Source organism: Epinephelus fuscoguttatus, linkage group LG11 (genome assembly GCF_011397635.1).
Source record: "Epinephelus fuscoguttatus linkage group LG11, E.fuscoguttatus.final_Chr_v1".
Classification (NCBI taxonomy): Eukaryota; Metazoa; Chordata; class Actinopteri; order Perciformes; family Serranidae; genus Epinephelus; species Epinephelus fuscoguttatus.
Window position 1 is genome coordinate 1,422,333 of NC_064762.1, and position 17,593 is coordinate 1,439,925.

Sequence of the window (17,593 nt, forward strand, 5' to 3'; positions counted from 1 at the left end):
TCAAGCTGTTCTGTGTGCAATTTAATTTAAGGACCAGTGAGGTCGAAATGGTTGTAGACATCAGGAGCAGAGAGAGGAGGCTTTAACTCACTCAGCCCTGTATTATTTGTGTGATTAACTCTCCCAGTGTGGGCACGTTCCCCTTCTCTCTCCTAACATGAGGATATTATGTCAATAAAATTAGACTGATTGCAGACTGCTGTCACGCCAGTGAGGAGACCTGCTGTGTGTTTTCCTCTCATGGTGTCTGGATGCTCAGAGTCACAGGAATCAGCTGTGTCTCATCCTCCATTATTCTCTGCAGCATGTCAGGATCATGTCACTGGACACAAGCAGCTGGTGAAATCAGTCTAATCTATGTAATGTCACTGCATGAACTGATATTAATCCCTCGTTACTGCAGCTTGGTTTGCAGCTTATACCAGCTCTGAGGTATGCGACTGTGACAGATGCAGCTCATGAAATAAACATGTTGATGTGCCGAGGGTTCAAAGCAATGCCTGATTTCATGTTTTCCCACTCTGCATTTGTCTGTGTTTGTGCGTGCACGCTCTGCTGGATCCTCTACTGCTGGTGAGTCCACTGACACACATCCAACCTGCTGCATCATGTGATTCTTTCTGCTGATTATCAAGTTATCCTTTGGTCACACAACATTTAAACAAGTTTGTATTAGTACGTCACTCATTCGGCTTCCTCCTTTAGTTCTTTGCATGACTCTACAATAGATCTGTCTATAGAGCTACACATCGCTCTTGTGTGGTTGTTTACTCCTCCTCCTCTGTGGATGTCAAATCTCCACGCTGCCTCACGCTATAAGCCAATTACTTGAGCTTCTCTAATCTGGGTGTGGGTGTAGGTATATATACAGTATGTAAGAGGTGTGTGTGTGTGTGTGTGTGTGTGTGTGCAGTAGCCACGCCTTATGTTATGCAACGACCAGTATGTCCTTTGGAGAGTGGAGAGGAGAAACAATAACTTGAGTGTAGAAGACATAATCAACATAATCAATTAATGCGTCCATCAGCAAAGATTTTAAGCATGAACTTTAAACTTTTTCCTGTGTTTCTGTGTGTATGTGTGTGTGTGTGTGTGTGTGTGTGTGTGTGTGTGACTGATGGGGATAACAATTTTTGAAACTGGTCCAGTGTTGAACAAGAGAGCTGCAGCTGGCTGCTACGAAACAGGTTGCAATGAAACCACGCTGTCAATTCACGTCCATTAACAGTGTTTGTTTTGCCACTGACAGGCTCTAATTGTTATTTTAAGTGTCTCACAACATTATTAAAAGGATCCCTACAGAGACAGAGCTTTTTGTTAAAGAGTAAGATACTTTTTGTTTAACCAGGAACAGCCCCAAAATTGCTATTGCAAAACCCACCAGACTCTATTTAAATAGACAGCGATTTTATCATTGTTTAATGCTCTTCATTCAAAATTGATGGAAACAAAATAAATGTCACAAAAGCCATCTTTGCTCGTCTTTCCACTGTTCCAACAATCACCAACTCTGGTTTGATTGAAATAAACCCTTCATTCACCCACTTATATATCAGAATATGGTGCCTATAGTCATGCTAAAATTACTGTTTATTTAAATGGAGTCTGGTTGATTTGGTGATGGTGATTTCTGGGCTGCCACTGGTTAAACAAAAAGGATCTTAGTCTTAAACACAAAGCTCTATCTCTGTAGGGATCCTTTCTATAAGTTCTCAGACATTTAAAATGACAATCTGAGCCTGTCAGTGACAAAAACAAACACTTTTAGTGGACATGAATTGACGATGCACACTTGCCCATTAATGTTACATTGCAGCCTGTTATAGTGCTGCAGGCTGCAGCCCTGTCACTCAACACTGGACCAATTTGAAAACTTGTTTTTCCCGTTAGTTACTTAGACACACAGACATGGGAAAATAGTGTCCAGGTTTAAAAGTACTTAAGTTACACTTTAAGTGTCAGTTATTCTTTTCACAGTTTTAGACTTATTTTATCAGTGCTCAGAAATCAAAATCCATCTACACTGTGACTCACAGATACACAGCCTGGAAGAGTTACCAAAGGCAGCTTCATCAAAGGGTCACTGCTGACAGCCAGTCATAAATATTAATGTTACTGCACTGCAGCGTTTGTCAGATGCTGGATTGGCAACCAGTTGGGATTAAACTGTAACATACTGGTGCAATGAAAGGTAACACTGTAGATTAATCACAGATGCATCATTTTAATTTCTGAATTCTCTGAGCTGGGCAGCAAATTCAAAGCAGATAAAACAAAGAAACAAAGAAAAACAAAGCAGATGAGCCTCATTAACTTATAGCAATAACGAATACAAGAAAAATATAAATAAAAATAATTTACAATATTAATTTGTAATAAAAAGTTTAAGAATAATAATGGTACTACTACTAATAATAATAATTTAAGAATATATATATTTTTTTCTTTCAAGGGGGAATATGTCTTGAATAGGAGGCCAAAAACACCTGAGAATTTTGTAAAATCATCCATTATTTAATTTTGGCTGTAAACTCATTTAAGGACACTGATTTTATTTGTTTTTAATATTTTTATTTTTATTTATTTATTTATTTTTATTTTGAAATTTTGACAAGCACATAACACAGTAAACTTGTAGTAAGATTATTATTTCAATTTAACAAAAATGTTCCCCAAAGTGCACTTACCTCGATGAGTATGCATAAAGAAATTAAAAATAAATTAATAAAAAAAAAAATCGAGTGAGGTCAAAGACACTGATTTTAAAAACTATTGATAACCTTTTAAAAAACGCAAATGCATGAATTAAATTATAAAAATAAAACCTATGATTCAGGTCACTATCTCGATCAAAATTCTGGATTTAACAATATGAAAAATAAAAACTGAACTTCATGGTCGCCATTTTGCAGTGGCGCCATTCGTCCTCTAGAGGGAGCTGCCTCGCCAACCTAACGCTTCCACATCTGCATCGAACGTCCCGCCCACATGAACTGACAGCGTGGGCGACCAATCACATCTCTGGATTTAACACAGTGCTCGCTCTGAGCCAATGAGAGACCGCTAAAAGATGTTTTTCCACTGTATGGGGCGGGACTTGAGCATGATGGACGCGTCGTCTTTGAGCTGTGGCCAGATTTTCGGTGTGGACTGTAGTGGAGATTTTTGGAGGCTGAGATAGTGAGACAGAGGGACGTACGTTATTTTTTGGAGGAGAACTGAGCGAGAGGCCACGTTTGGAAAAGTTCCGCGCGAACATCGCTGAAAACTACAACAGGTAACGTTTGATCTTGCCTCATCTTTACATCACGTGATTGATCCATCGGCGACTGCGGCTGCTTCAACGCTTTTCGGATATTTGGCGATTTTTAATGTCGATTTTGTTGCAGTAGATATGTAGGTGCTCAACCCGCACTTATAGCAACAGTCACCAGACGCAGTTTGAAGCAATGGGGAAGCAAACAACACGCTTCCGAGTGAATCCGTTATCTGGAGTCGATGTAAGACGCTTCATGGCGCCTGTCTTCCTCCACATTATCCCTGTTATCATCACCTAAACTACCTTCATGTCCCGCTGTGTCCCGCTCAGCCCCGGGTGTGTTTCATGTGGTTAGCAGCAGAGGTTCAGTGGGAACACTTAGCTCGGGACAAAGCAGCCTAAATGACATGTTTAAGAGTCATTTTCTAAATGAATAGACATCGTTGTGTTACCGCTGGTGGCTGTATTTCCTGGTGTAGGTGAATCCTACCGCTATGTCACGTTAACGGTGAGTTACCGTTGGCGGGTGTTTGGTGTAATCATGCTAATCGAAGGCTGTTCAAACATCCGTCCCGTTTGTTTTGGTGTGTAGCTGGTTCCTGCCTCTAAGGTAACAACAGGAGATGATTGTTTGAAGGCAACAAGCTGCTGAAAATATTTAAACTAAGCTGCTGTGTCTGTTGTTGTGCTGTGTCACATCCCTTGTGTATTAAAAGCAGTGCTGCCCAGTGTTCCCAGCACTGAAACACGCTGTTTCAGTGTTTACAGGATTTGTTTCGTTTGGTTTTATTCAGGAAAGTGGTTCACAGAGTTGTCAGGGATATGCAAGAGATGGGTTGCATCCCAGGTGGGACTCTGACAATTGAGATATTCACAGCATCCACTTGAATTAAAGTGTGAACAGGTTAATTTTGATCATTTAAAGGTCATTCAAAGTCTTAGGATCCCTCATACCAACATATCAGAGCCACATCTGATGTGTGAAGTTGCTTCTAGTTTGGCCAACCAGGGGCGTAGCTAATGCTTCAGTGTGCGGGGGGACGCAGATGACACAGGGTGGGGGGGGTCTTCCACCAGAAAATTTAGGCTCGAACACGTACAGGCTGTGAACATGCTGCATCTTTAATTGCCTGGAAAACTCAAGGTATGGTGCTGGGTGCTGCTCTTGTGCCTTTTTTGTGCCAGCTGTAAAGAGACGATGGCAGGTTGCGTTTGAGGTTGCTAAGCGACCTTAACAAGCACTGTATCAAAGCCTATTAACCTGAAATCCTGAGTGCAGAGCTGAGCTTCCTCCAGCCGCTGTTTATAAGTGTGTAGGCCTATCGTCTGTGGGACAGATGTAAAGCTCTGGAAGCCCTGCACTAACATGATCAGCTTTTTTCATATTTATGGTGGACTGATGTGTATGGAAAAGAAGGGAAACATATCTGTCGGCTGTGATTGGTTGTTCCTCGTCACATGTGGTATGTGCTGCTGCGTTCCAAAAGTTGAAGTTATCTCAGGGCACAGCGATAGCACCCGTAAAATAGGTACTCAAGACCGTGCGGGTCTGTTGGTGCTCTGGTGTTTGAGCATGCCTGCTGTGCATCTACATTGAAAACAGTGAGTTTGAGGGTGCAAAAAATCGTAGCATGTGTACGGCGGCCCCATAAATGTTAAAACAGAAGTTCTCTGCTTCTTAAAGGTGTGTGGAATTGGAGTTTCATGGCGTCTAGCGAAGAGGATTGCAGATTGTAACCACCTGAAACTTATCCTGGGTAAAATTCCTTCAGTGTTCATTGTTCAGGACGTTTTTACCGGTAGAATTATTTGCAAATGTTTCCTCCTCTCCAGAACAAACAGACCAGATAATAAAAAGTGGTAAAACCACTGAATAAAGCTGTTTCACGTTGTTTTCATGTTACAAGTTAGTGTTTCTGTGATGCCGTTTGGTATGTCAGAGATTGTATGCTAATGTGTGCTCACCTTTTTTCTCTGATACTATAAGATCTCGATGTTTAGGAGGTTTTCATCTGCTTGTTGTGGATGGGTTTCTAACTACCACTGGCACTCACTCTAAGCCACTGTATGGTGTTTGTTCTGGGCTACCGTAGAAACATGGTGGTGAACATGGCAATCTCCATAAACAAGGACCTGCTCCCTGTGTAGATATGAGTGTCTCATCCTAAGGTAACGAAAACACAACAATTAGGTCAATATGCACTAAAGAAAACAAACGTCTTGAGGGGGCTGTGTACGCTGCGCTTTCCCCTGAAATCTGCACCTGTGTGACCAACATCCAGAAAAGATACATTTTCAACTCAGTAAATATTTGACCTGTTTGACTTGATAACTGGTTCAAATGAACAGTTGAATTCCTGTTTAAGCTTTACTTTGACCATGCAGCCATATGAGGACAGACCATGTGTGGCATAGTTCTGCAGTAAGTTATTGATTTCAGTGCTTTAAAATGGATTTTAAACTCTGAAGTTGAGATTTAGCTTCAGTTTTTTCAGTTTCTGCCCTTGACACAGACACAGTTTCTGTTTGAATGCGTGTCGTCGGTAGACAGAACCGTGTGTGCATAGCCCACAGGATTTAACGTGTGTGTATTTCCCAGGCAGAGCCTTAGAAGTCATACTTTATTTGACAGATGGCAGGGGTTCAGCTGGTTCACAGGCAGACGGGTGGGCAGGCCGACAAACTGATGGACACACTGGACTGAGCTGGGATTGTGCTGACGTGTAAAATGTCAGTGGAAATTGGCAGACACATCTGATACATCAACATAATTCAATACTGATGAATTAAATCAATGTCTGTGTGATGCCGCTGTCAGATTTAATGCAGTTTGCTACTCCACAAGCTGTTTGTCTCTTTTTGAACAAGCAGACCTGGCGTTATCAATAACTGTGTGATGGGTGCCTCACACAGGCATGCCAATATTAGGGCTATGCTTCAAACAGTCACCCTTACAACTGCCTCTGATTATGTGTCACGTGTACGTATGTGTAGCCAACGACTCATCACCTTTAAGGGATAGTTCAGATCTTTTGAAGTGGGGTTGTATGAGGTATTTATCCATAGTATTTGTATTAGGTACAGTAGATGTCAGTTGGCACGCCCCCAGTTTGGAGAGCAGGCAGGAGTACCACCACGGAGGCGGAGCAATTTGCTGTGGAGGGATCAGCAACAACATCAGCTTGAGTGCAGGCAATATTTAGAGTATTTCACTGCTTTACCTTGCTGTCAGAGAGTGATTTTTGAAAGAGAACTGACACCATTATATCGCTCTCTTCAGAGCCAGACTCCATCCCTACCTTGATCTGCCATTTTGTTTGTTACTGTGTGACTTCGGTGCTTAAAATGGTTAGTTTGGATTCACCGAACTCACACAATGGCACAAACAAACTTGCCAATCGAGGCAGCTCCTGTGTTCAGCTAGCTAAAATGACTGTTTTTCCCAATAGAATCTGGTGGCTTTGATGAGACCATAAATGCCGAACTGAAACCGCTGAAACAAGCTGACGGTTGAGTAAAGTGGTGAAAATATTCTCGATGTAGCATACACTTAAACTGTTGAAGGTCTTTTTAGGTTGGACTCATTTAATACATTTTGCTGCTGCCCCCATCCAAAGCAGTTACACTGCTCAGCTTCCGTGTCGGCACTCCTGCTGTTTCCTCAAAACTTTGGGCGTACTGACAGACGTCTACTGTGTGTTATACACTGACTATGGAGAAGTGCTTCATACACCCCCACTTGAAAAGATTCAAACTGTCCGTTTAATCAGCACAACTCAGCTCTGGTGCCTCTGAGGGAAACAGAGATAGGTTAGATAAAAACGAAGGGCATCAGGGCAGGGATACGGTGGTGGATTAGAGACTTCAGAACTAGGAAACATGTCTTGTATGGGATTGTCTCCCTTGAATAATGAATACAAAGCAATCACTGTCACATTTCTCCTCATATTACTCCCAAATTACACGAAGATGCCTGCTGATAACCATAGGCCCTGCTTGACTTTGCATAACCATTTATTCAAACGAGACAACAGGTAATTTTCCATACATGTGATCTTGTTTTCCATGTTAACCCATCTCTCTCTCTGTTTGAATATGGAGTCTTTAATCTTTCCGCCGCAGACCCAGTAGCACCTAAACCTCTCTAAGAGCCGAGTGAAACCCTGTGGAATTGAACAAGTTACATAACAGGGTCATCATCCATCCATCCATCTACACAGCCAGCCTGCTGCAGTGCATTAATGAAAGACTGAGTCCGAGGGCTACCCACCCAATCATTTATACGGAGGCTTCTGTTTCATTGCCTTCAAAATGTCTAATTTATTTATCTTGTGTGGATTACTGGCTTAAGCTCAGACTTTGTAAGATTTATATTCATATATTTTTCGATCTTGCAGCCTTAAATGTATCCCCACTGACTAGTTTGTGCTTTTGTTGTACTGGATTGGATTAATTGTCTCCACTCTCAAACTAAGAACAGAACATTTTGTATTGTGTTAATTTAACACCCCTCTCTGCAACATCACATGCTTCACAAAGGTTTTATTTTCTGCGGCGCCTGAGTGTGATATTGTGCTGGGTTACAGGTGCACTTGCAGTCTAGTGCAACAAAACCCACCTCAGTAGTAGACAGCCTCACAGAATAAAGAATATGCATCGCAGGAAGGACTCTTGCTTTGTTAAGCTATAAGGGAAATCCAGCACTGAGCCACGGCTGTCACTCTGGTGTGTTTTTCCTGTCAGGCCCCCACTCTGTGTGTATAGTTTATCTATAATCATCAGCGCCATGGTCATTCTCAGACTCTCGGGATGTGCAGAACAGTGGCGGCTCTGTCAGACCCACTAATGAGAAGCCTTAATTGGTTGTTCTGGTGGGAGAATATTGTGCTCATTAAAGGTAGCTGGAACTAACTCTGGGTTAGTCACAATGAGTGCACGATGTCTTTTTTCACTCAATATGAAACCTTGTGTCTCATTTCAGGATCTGTGTATTTTATGAAATTGTGTTTTTGAATGTATTTTACATGGCTCGATCTTCCAACTGATAAAACTTAAGTGGTAGTATTACCAGTGAAACTTTGAAGCAGAAACAGGTGCATTAATAATTAAGAACAGTCTCCTTTAGGTGTCTTGCTTGCAGTGACAAAAAGACTAATTTGTCGCTGTCTTAAAGTAAAACTTTACCCCACAGATGATTGTTTGACATGCCTCTGGTTACCAAGAATCCAAAAACAGCAAAAATTCTCGAAAATTTTGATAACTAACTAAGTGATTCAAGGCAGCGGCAGAAAAGCAGCTCCTATGTTCAGTGAGGTAAAATTACTGAATTTATCAGTGGAGTCTGGCTGTGAAGAGAACAGTTTCACTTTTCGTTCAGTTCTTGGTTTAAAAAAAAGGGCTGTTTGGGAAGCACTGAGTATATGACTGGATAAATGAGACTTGGATTATACTGTGCGAGTTGTGTGAGAGTTTATTAACGGATGTTGATATAGTTCTGCTGTTGTTAAATGTGGACCGCCATGACTTCAATTCATCAAGAATCAGTTTTTGGATTCTTCGTTGGGGTGTCTACAGGTCCTTAAAAAGTCTTGAAATGTCTTAAATGCAGTGTTACAATGAGGCCTCAAGTGTCATTTAATAGTCTTAAGTTTGAATTTGCAAGGGCTTAACTACTGCAAACATTTTATCTTATTTCATTTATCCATTTTTAAATTTCTTTTTGTGAAAATAATTGAAGTCTTTCTCTGTAAAAGTCCACACTTATAATGTTACGAATCATTAAATAACTATAATACTGTCACTTTACTTCAGACTTAGACTTACCTGTTACCTTAACTCACTCTATGAACCATGTTCCTACATAACACTGACCTCTGCACAAGACCACATACTGCTTACCTGCAGTGCTTACCTGTGATGCTTCAATAAGTAAAACACGATTTGTCCCGAAATCTGCCCTAGATTTGGTTAAGAGGTGAATGGCTCTTAAAAAGTATTAAATTGATACCTGTAGACTCCGTCGAGATTGTCGATCGTTGCCAAGAATTCAGCGTAACGTGTTAACTAATTGATATGCAAATGGTCATTTGGGAGGTAAAGTATCCCTTTAAGCCAAGAGTAAAACTGAATCATGCTTCTTTTATTTGCATTTTTATAAACTTGTTAGCAGTTTTTTATGTTTCAGCACTGCTGCGTCAGTTCAAGGAAAACAGCACAAATGCACGTACTGTACTCTCATTGTACTTTTCTCAGTCTCACCTTGCAAGGGGTAGAAGGACGAGTTGGAGAGACACAGGGAGACGAAAATAGGAAACCAGAGATGGAGTGACGAAGGGAGGGAATACAGATAGAAGCAGAAAGGAAGTGAGTAAGAGGCGGACACAAGAGGAGAAAGAGAGACTGAGTGAGAGCGACAGAGAGAGTGAGAGATATTGCTTAACCATTCGGAAAGGCTATGGGAACATCCCCGAGTGTGTGCGTTTGTGTGTGTACGTGTGTGTTTTCATCCTGACCCTGTCAGTTCAACAGGAGCAAAACACATCACATCAACTCAGGCACACACAGATAGCCCTACTGTCCCACATGGGGTTGGGTGACACGCACCAAATGTGTTTTTAGGAAAGAGGCGGATTCAGAGAAAACTTAAATCTCCCTTAAACTGTCTTTTGTGAATAAGATTTCCAGTTGTTTACTGAGTGGATTTACACGTCTTATCTTCCAGTCTATAAAGGTGGTTTAATACTGTAAGTCCAATTCAGCGCAATCATCTCCTCCATGATCGTAGTGACACTGAGCCATTCCCAACAGTCACTAAAGATGGACGTATTTTAGTGTAGCAGTCAGCCATGACCGGCGGGTATTAGCCTCTAGCTTTCAGAGCCGCTCGGCCAGCGGGCACAGCAGGACTTGTATTCACGCAGAGAAGATCAGAGAGGCACGGATGAATGGAAACTGTAATGCAGTGTTCAGCTTATTACCGCCACAGAGACAGTGAGGGGAAGGAGGGCGGGTGAGAGGGTGCGATGGGGAGAGTGAAAGGGGGATAGAGATGTAGAGGACATGTGTGTGATGGAGGGGACAGAGAGGGAGAGTGAGGGAGGGTGGTTTCTCTAAGAGGGTCAGCTAAATGCCAAAAAAAATGCAAATGTGAAAACTACAGTGTAAAAAACAGTTAAATATCGATGCTGTCTTATTTGTGTTGAACCAAAGAGCTTAACAGATTTGAATAGAGTTCGATAGTTTGTTTGTGCAGATTAGTAGAGTCATATTTTTTTGGTTAAACAAGGGGGTCTATTAGAGGAGAATAGAAAATCCTTGTGTTGAAGGGTAACATTTTACATCAGAGAGGGATAAAGAGGGCAAACTGCCTTCCCCCAGCAAGTGACCAGCTCTGAAAGAGGCGATAGAATAAAAACCAGAGAGAGAGCGAGGGCCTGTGGCTTTGGCAGGGGGCCAAACATAGTTAAAAACAGATTAATCAGCATAGGGTCACATTCTCACAGAGAGAGGGGCTGAACAGTGCATGGTGGGGATGGTGCACAGCCTTCATCTTGTAAAGGCCACGTCTTAGAGAGCAACAGGAGGAAATGTTGATGGTGAGGTTTATATCAGCAAAAAGATGATGATATTGTGTTATAGATACTGATATCTGATCTCAGCGTCCTTTATAGTTTGGGGACAACAAGTCTTGACACTAGGGCTGTTGTGATGAAGGGAATATTGAAGTGCCACTCTATGGCAAGCAACAGCCACTGCAGCTGTGTTCATGTTTTGCCTTTTTTTTAATGGGGGCGCCAAGCATTCATACATGTTCTGCAAACGGCTGCAACGTGACGAGGCCCTGAACGTCTTCTTTGCACTTGGAGCTGCATGTTTGCTGTTTTTTTTTTTTCTAGTTGTCGAGTTGAAAAATATTCAACTTTGGGTAAAATGCTGCAGCCGCTCATCACTGTCACATAGTACCCCTTCAATCACAGTCAAAGAGGGGCGAGACAAACACCACATAGACAAACTGTCACATGGCCAAACAACAAGAACAGTTGAAGAGAAATGAATGCAGCTGGTTACATGGACTGGCAGGTTCATCCATTCTCCCTACGTTCAGAGCAGGTTCTCTACCTCATGTTCTCTACCAGTTTTACGTCTGCGGATATTCTGTATTTGTAGCAACCAGATGCAACCAAGGCATCTTGGTTGCTGTAAAAATGCCCCTCATTGCTCCTCATTGCCCTTTTGTATTCTTCATCTAACAATGAACACTGTCATCTTTGTCATTTAAAAAGCAAAAATATACCCAGTGATAACCCAACAATAAAGCTTATTAAAAAAGGACTAAATCAGGATCAATGAAGTAACTTGCAAAAACAAACAAACAAAAAATGTTAGTAATACTGTATATAGTGCCGCTGAGCCAGGGTTAGGGTTAGGGTTCCCACGTGAATAACAATGTCAGTCAAATTTTCTTACTCAACAAAATCTGTGTAACAACAACATGAGAGGACAGTGAACGCCAAAAATGGGATTATGGATCTTCAGTAATGTCAGAATAAATGAGTGAAAACTAATTTTAAAAACCAATTTGCGGGCAATTATTTTCCTTATTGAATGAAAAATGACTGCTGAACTTAGACTAATGTCAGTCGACTGAGGGTTTGAATCTCCAGCTTTCAAGGTACAGCCCTAATAAAGCTGGAAAATAGTGAAAATGTCCATTACGCCCGGTATACACTCTGCGATTTTGGGCTGATCCAGATGAAAGATGACCCACATGAAACAAATCTTTGGTTGTGGCTCTTAAACAGTGGCTTTACATCACACAGTGAGCGGTTCAAGGACGGCCTGGGATAAAATTCTGACAGTGTCAGATATTTGGGATGACCATCTCACTGTGTGTCTGCTGTTACAATCTGCGTCTACTGTGCAGCCTGAAATGGTGCATTGGCGCTAATCCCAAACAGACAGACAGATAGCAGCTCGCCATGGAGGCAAAACTTGCTTAAATAAATGTGTGGGAACCGAGCAAAGAGGAAACCTTGTGGAGCTGTGGCAGCAGAGGCCTTACCTGTATGATGTGTCCTCCAGCTCTGACCATGATCGCATAAAGAAGGACGAAGCATGGAAGGAGATAGCGGCTGAGTTGCAGCTGCTATGTTGGCACACCGCAGTATATAGTGCCAACGAAACTTCAGGTTATTTAATAATGTCAGTCTCTATGTTGAGCTTCACAGTTGGAGAAGTAATAACACTCGGAGCATCGTTGCGCACTTAGTATGGGAAGCTATTGCATGGTACGTTGTAGCCTGTGATTCAGTCAGCGCTGTCATCATACAGTCTGCATGAATCAAACTTGATGTCGTACCCAAGTTTATTAGATCCATGTTGCACGGTGTAGCTGCACTGATCTTATAAGACTAAACTTCTCAGTCTGTAGGAGGCTTTGTACATTACATCCAATTATTCATGTACTTAATTCATCATGTGCTGACTGTTCATTGGAGTCGTCACAAAAGTCAGGGAGAGGCTTGGGAAAAGGAGAAGTGGGGAGCACAGAGGAGGTGGTACACCAGGGAAGAGCGATAAAGAGGAAGGGATGAGGGGAGGAAACGGACGTGAGAGGAGAGGAGTGTCTGGGGCAACAAGGGGTGAGAGGGAGTGCAGACCAGCTAACTTGTTCTCATTAGTAGCCTTTGAGAAGCTCTGAGGTTTGTAACACATCTTGGAAACAGTTATAAGGAGCCAGTGAACTGTGTGTTTATGTGTCAGTGGGTTCAATAGACAGTGTTTCCCACAGGTCAACACTATGAGAGCACCTACTAGATTACACAAGTTAGCTGACTAGGAGAAAGGGTGGGACTCCGTGTGCCATGGTGTTAGATTGTGTGTGGGGAAAACCCCAACAGATGTGAGTTTTATTTATCCACAGATGTTCAGAGAGAGATACAAAACGTGATTGTAGGATGTTTTGTTCTGTGTCACTTCCTGTTTTTATGTTGACAGGTCCCTAATGAGAGAGACCCAGATATGAGTGCAGCTAAAAATGTGTGTTGGAGATAAAGATGGAGATGAACCGAGTGAAACAGGAGTTGACAGGATTTGAAGTTGCCCCTTTGCCACACTTCCTGTTTCCTGGTCAGGGGTCAGAGGTCACTGGTCTGGGATTAACTGATATCAGGCGCCTAAATAATCTATCTGGTCATGTCACTGACCCAAAGAGAGGAGCTGGTTGCGACAACATATCTCACATAATGATGTGTGAGTGTGTCTGGACTGTAGAGGCGACATGTCTGCACAGTAATTGAGAAAACAGGATGATGTTGTAAAAATGAGGACATCTGATGGCGTTCACAAGGGAGATGTCTAATTTTAGAGTTCGGGGTTAGGGTTAGTAGTTCGAAAATTAACGTCAGGCAGCGGTGAGTCGGTGTGTTGGAGTGCTTTACATTTTCACTATTACAAGTGCTACTGACCAAGCTTTCTACAGTATGAATTATATGTACTGTTGCAGCTATACTTTGTATAGATGCACTGATAAAGCCTTAAGGGGACAGTTCAGCCCAAATCTAAAATACATATGTTTCCTCTTACCTGTAGTGCTAGTTCAGATTGTTTTGGTGTGAGCTGCAGAGTGTTGGAGATATCAGCCGTAGAGATGTCTGCCTTCTCTCCAGTATAATGGAACTAGATGGCACTCAGCTTGTGGTGCTCAAAGCACCAAAAAATACATTTGAAAAAACTCAACATCAATGTCTCTTTATAGAAATCATGACCTGGTTACTCAAGATGATCCACAGACCTTGTTGTGAGCAGTTTCATGCAGGAACTATTTTCTTTGTACCGAACTACACCCACCAACTGTGTCATCGCACAAAATGAAGCATGCATCTACTGCTAGCGCTAGTGTTGTCACGGTAACAAAATTGGGACCCACGGTACGATACCAGTGAAAGTATCACAATTCTGAGTAGTATCAGGATACCACAGCAAAAATGAGGCAGATGTGCCTTTTGTCATTTATAAAAAGATAAATCACTTTTCTATAATACATCAGTGATATTTCAATGGAATAAATTACTTACTGACTTATTCATACTTCAAAAACAGCATCAATAAGTGATTAACATGGGGGGGATCAAAATAAAATAAATAAATAAAATAAAAATCAACCAGCCCCCCTCCTCCCCTGACAAGGAAAGAACAGTCCCTTCATAAGTAAAGAACAGTCCCTAAAGTGCGGTGAGGTTTGTGGACCGTTACCTGCTCTGACACGCCACATACCTGTGTGCCGCCACGGCTCGGCTGTTCAGGTACTACTGGGCAGTCATGACACCAAGAAGAGGAAATTACTGGACCTGGAGCCGGGCTTCTCTGTTGCCGGTAAGCCATTATCTTGCAGTGGCCATAGTGCTCCGCTGTATTCCTATCTGTGTCTGTGACCCCCGTTCAACCCACAACCGGCAGGATTCACCTTTAGTTTCTGCTGCTGGTTGAAATCTGTACTCACACAGCGTGCTCCTGAATGATTTCTTGTGCTCGCACAAAACTATTTTTAGTCACAAATGCGAGTAAAATGCTCGCACCGTAGAGCTCTGTGGAAAACAAATCACTGTAGCATATATAAACAAATCTAACCTCCAAGTAGAAATAAATAAATAGTAACTTTCACTGCTCAAAGATACTCAGTAGCTCAGCTAATACCTGACATGTCACTGGATACAAACCACTGCAGCAGCATACCGAGTGCCAGGTGGCCAGCGTGCGCTGTTATTGGATGGTGCATGGACACTCACCTCTTGTGATTGGACTTTGAACTTATCCCACAGTAGTGGTGCCGTGAGGTACTGTAGTACTACGGTACTCCAACATTATGGTATCATATGTACCGTGGTGTTTTAGTACTGCGGTCTACCGCTGGCACCAGTATACCCTGCAACACTACCTAGCACCATGTAGCTAATGTCTATAAACAGATTCTGCATATGTGTACAGAATCTGAAGTCTTTTGGGAGCATGCTTATTGGCTACAGACCTCAGTGACAATCACCTCATCATCATTTTTATTTTATTTTTTCAGAGAAAATGAAATGCAGAAATTACTGTTCTCACTTAAATTGCAACTCATGACAATCACAATATGATTTTTCTTTGCATATCGTACAGCCCTATCTTCCATGAGTAGATGCACGCCTCCTTCTGGCGGATGAGGAAAGAAAATAGTTCCTACATGAAACAACAAGGTCTGTGGATCATCTTGAGTAACCAGGTCATGATTTCTGGAGAGAGACATTGATGTTGAGTTTTTCAAATGTATTTTTTGGTACTTTGAGCACCACAAGCTGAGTGCCATCTAGTTCCATTATACTGGAGAGAAGGCAGACATCTGTATGGGTGAACTGTCCCTTTAAAGGTTGTCTCTACTTGACTCATCACTGTGAGGCAAATGTAAGATGTGATCGATCGTTCACAGCAGATCCTGCTGCACCTTATCTTCTTCCTAAATTATTAAATATGAGTCCTTATCTGTGGAATGTGGTGCAGCTCCTTGTTTGTTACGTCCGATTGGCGATATGAGGCTCTATAATTATGATTATCATATTAAGAGAGGGATCCAGTTTGCTCTTATGATAAAAAGGTACCATACATCTTTGTGACAGTGTGTTGAAAGCGCTCAGTCTGTTTGTGCCTGAGGAGGATGTTATTTCCTTCATGTGTGTCAACCTGCCTCATCAGGCAGCTGTAATAATGACCCTTGATGCCCATGAAGTCATTTGTTTTGCTAAGGCACCTGTTGCTACCACCCTCTATGGGATGGACGTTGCCATAGTAACACCACACCCACTGCTGCTCGAGGGAGACCGCAAGTTTCACTTTTTCTTTTTCTCTCTCCTCCCAGCTAATGCCTGCTCTCTTCTTCCCCTCTGTCTCCTTCCAGTCTTTTTCACTACCTCTCCTTCTCTCTCTCTCTCTCTCTCTCTCTCTCTCTCTCTCTCTCTCTCGCTCTTTCTCTCTCTCTCTCTCGCTCTCTCTCTCACACACACAGTAAACTGTATCTCCTCTCATGTGCACTCGTGTGACCCACCCATACTTTCACTCTTTGTCTCTCACATACACACACCATTTCAAACACACACACACACACACACACACACACACACACACACACAGTCACTCGCACATTCACACAGACAGGGCACTTGCGCCTGACTGATTTAATCGCTGAATAGGGGAGTTTAGCACCTAACAATAGTAGTTATGAGCTAACCCATTATTCTCGCTCACACACACACACACACACACACACACACACACACACACGCACACACAGAAAGAGAGAGAGAGACATAACTCTAGAAGATAGGGTTCATGGATATATTTAGATTTTACCTTCTTTTTTTTCCAGGCACTTTTTGCTCCTTTTTTTCCTTTAGCATTTTCACAGTCCAACATCTTCAGCAATTCCTACAAAATAAAATTGATTGAATATTGTCTAAACTTTGCAATACAAATATAAGCAAAACAGCAAAAAAGTTAAATAAAAAGGTGTTATAGTAATGCATAGCATCCATATGTTGTCATGAAAGGGCATGCTAATTAGGGCTTATGAAATGTCATGTTTTACATTCATCACTCTAAGAAATAAACTTCGAACAAATCCTAAATTTGAATTGAAAGTGATTCATTGAATAAAATGAGTTAACCTTTTTTCATCACATCAGCTTCTTTTAAAGAGTAAATGTAATATATGGTGCTGTTATGAACTGTTATGACGAAAATTACCAAGCAGCAGCGTAGTGCAGCTCACCACAGTAATATTGTCCTGCAGTGGGGAGGCGTGTTCGTGTGTTTCAGGCGGGAAGAAACTCTTTGTAACACAGGTCAACATGTCACAGAAGTCACAGGACTGATTACTGATGTACTGGCTGTAGGTACAGTCTAGCCACAGTTCACTGGTAAAGGTTAAACTCTCCTCAACTATTAGTAGCACTGTGCCCACTTTTGGGTACATTTTTGGTGCTAGATTGCTGCTAGAACACCCAGTAATACAGGTGCACGCCTCCCTTTGGCAGTCAGGAGAGCAGACAGTTTTTGACTGCAGTGAAAATGTTGATTTCAAAAGGCCAAACGCAAACAAATGTGCATTAAAGCAGAATATTTTGTTAGATATAAACATTCTGAAAGTGATATCTTTATTTAAGTACATTTTGACTTGGACTTAACAACATTGTTGAGTTATTGAAAATGTCAATCCAGCCACCACTGGAATCTAATTCTGCAAATAGTATAATACTAATATTATTAGTGTAGCCTGATCGTTATCTGTAGCTGTGTAGAAATAAC

The 17,593-nt window shown here is 41.9% G+C and overlaps 2 protein-coding genes across 10 annotated transcripts in view; one reads left to right on the top strand and one right to left on the bottom strand.

Annotated features, from left to right (window-relative positions):
• LOC125896593 (NACHT, LRR and PYD domains-containing protein 12-like) overlaps positions 1-17,593 on the bottom strand; it is a 451,585-nt gene that overhangs the window by 407,835 nt on the left and 26,157 nt on the right. The gene's annotated exons all lie outside the window — the stretch shown is intronic.
• Positions 1-17,593, top strand: part of epb41l2 (erythrocyte membrane protein band 4.1 like 2) — a 92,910-nt gene that overhangs the window by 4,326 nt on the left and 70,991 nt on the right. For 8 of the 9 annotated variants that reach the window (XM_049589266.1, XM_049589274.1, XM_049589276.1 and 5 more), the window contains exon 1: positions 3,098-3,277. The exons of the other annotated variant lie outside the window; for it this stretch is intronic. The gene's annotated coding sequence lies outside the window, so the exon portion shown is untranslated. Of the gene's footprint in view, positions 1-3,097; positions 3,278-17,593 lie in introns of those variants that run through there. 9 annotated transcript variants of the gene reach the window in all.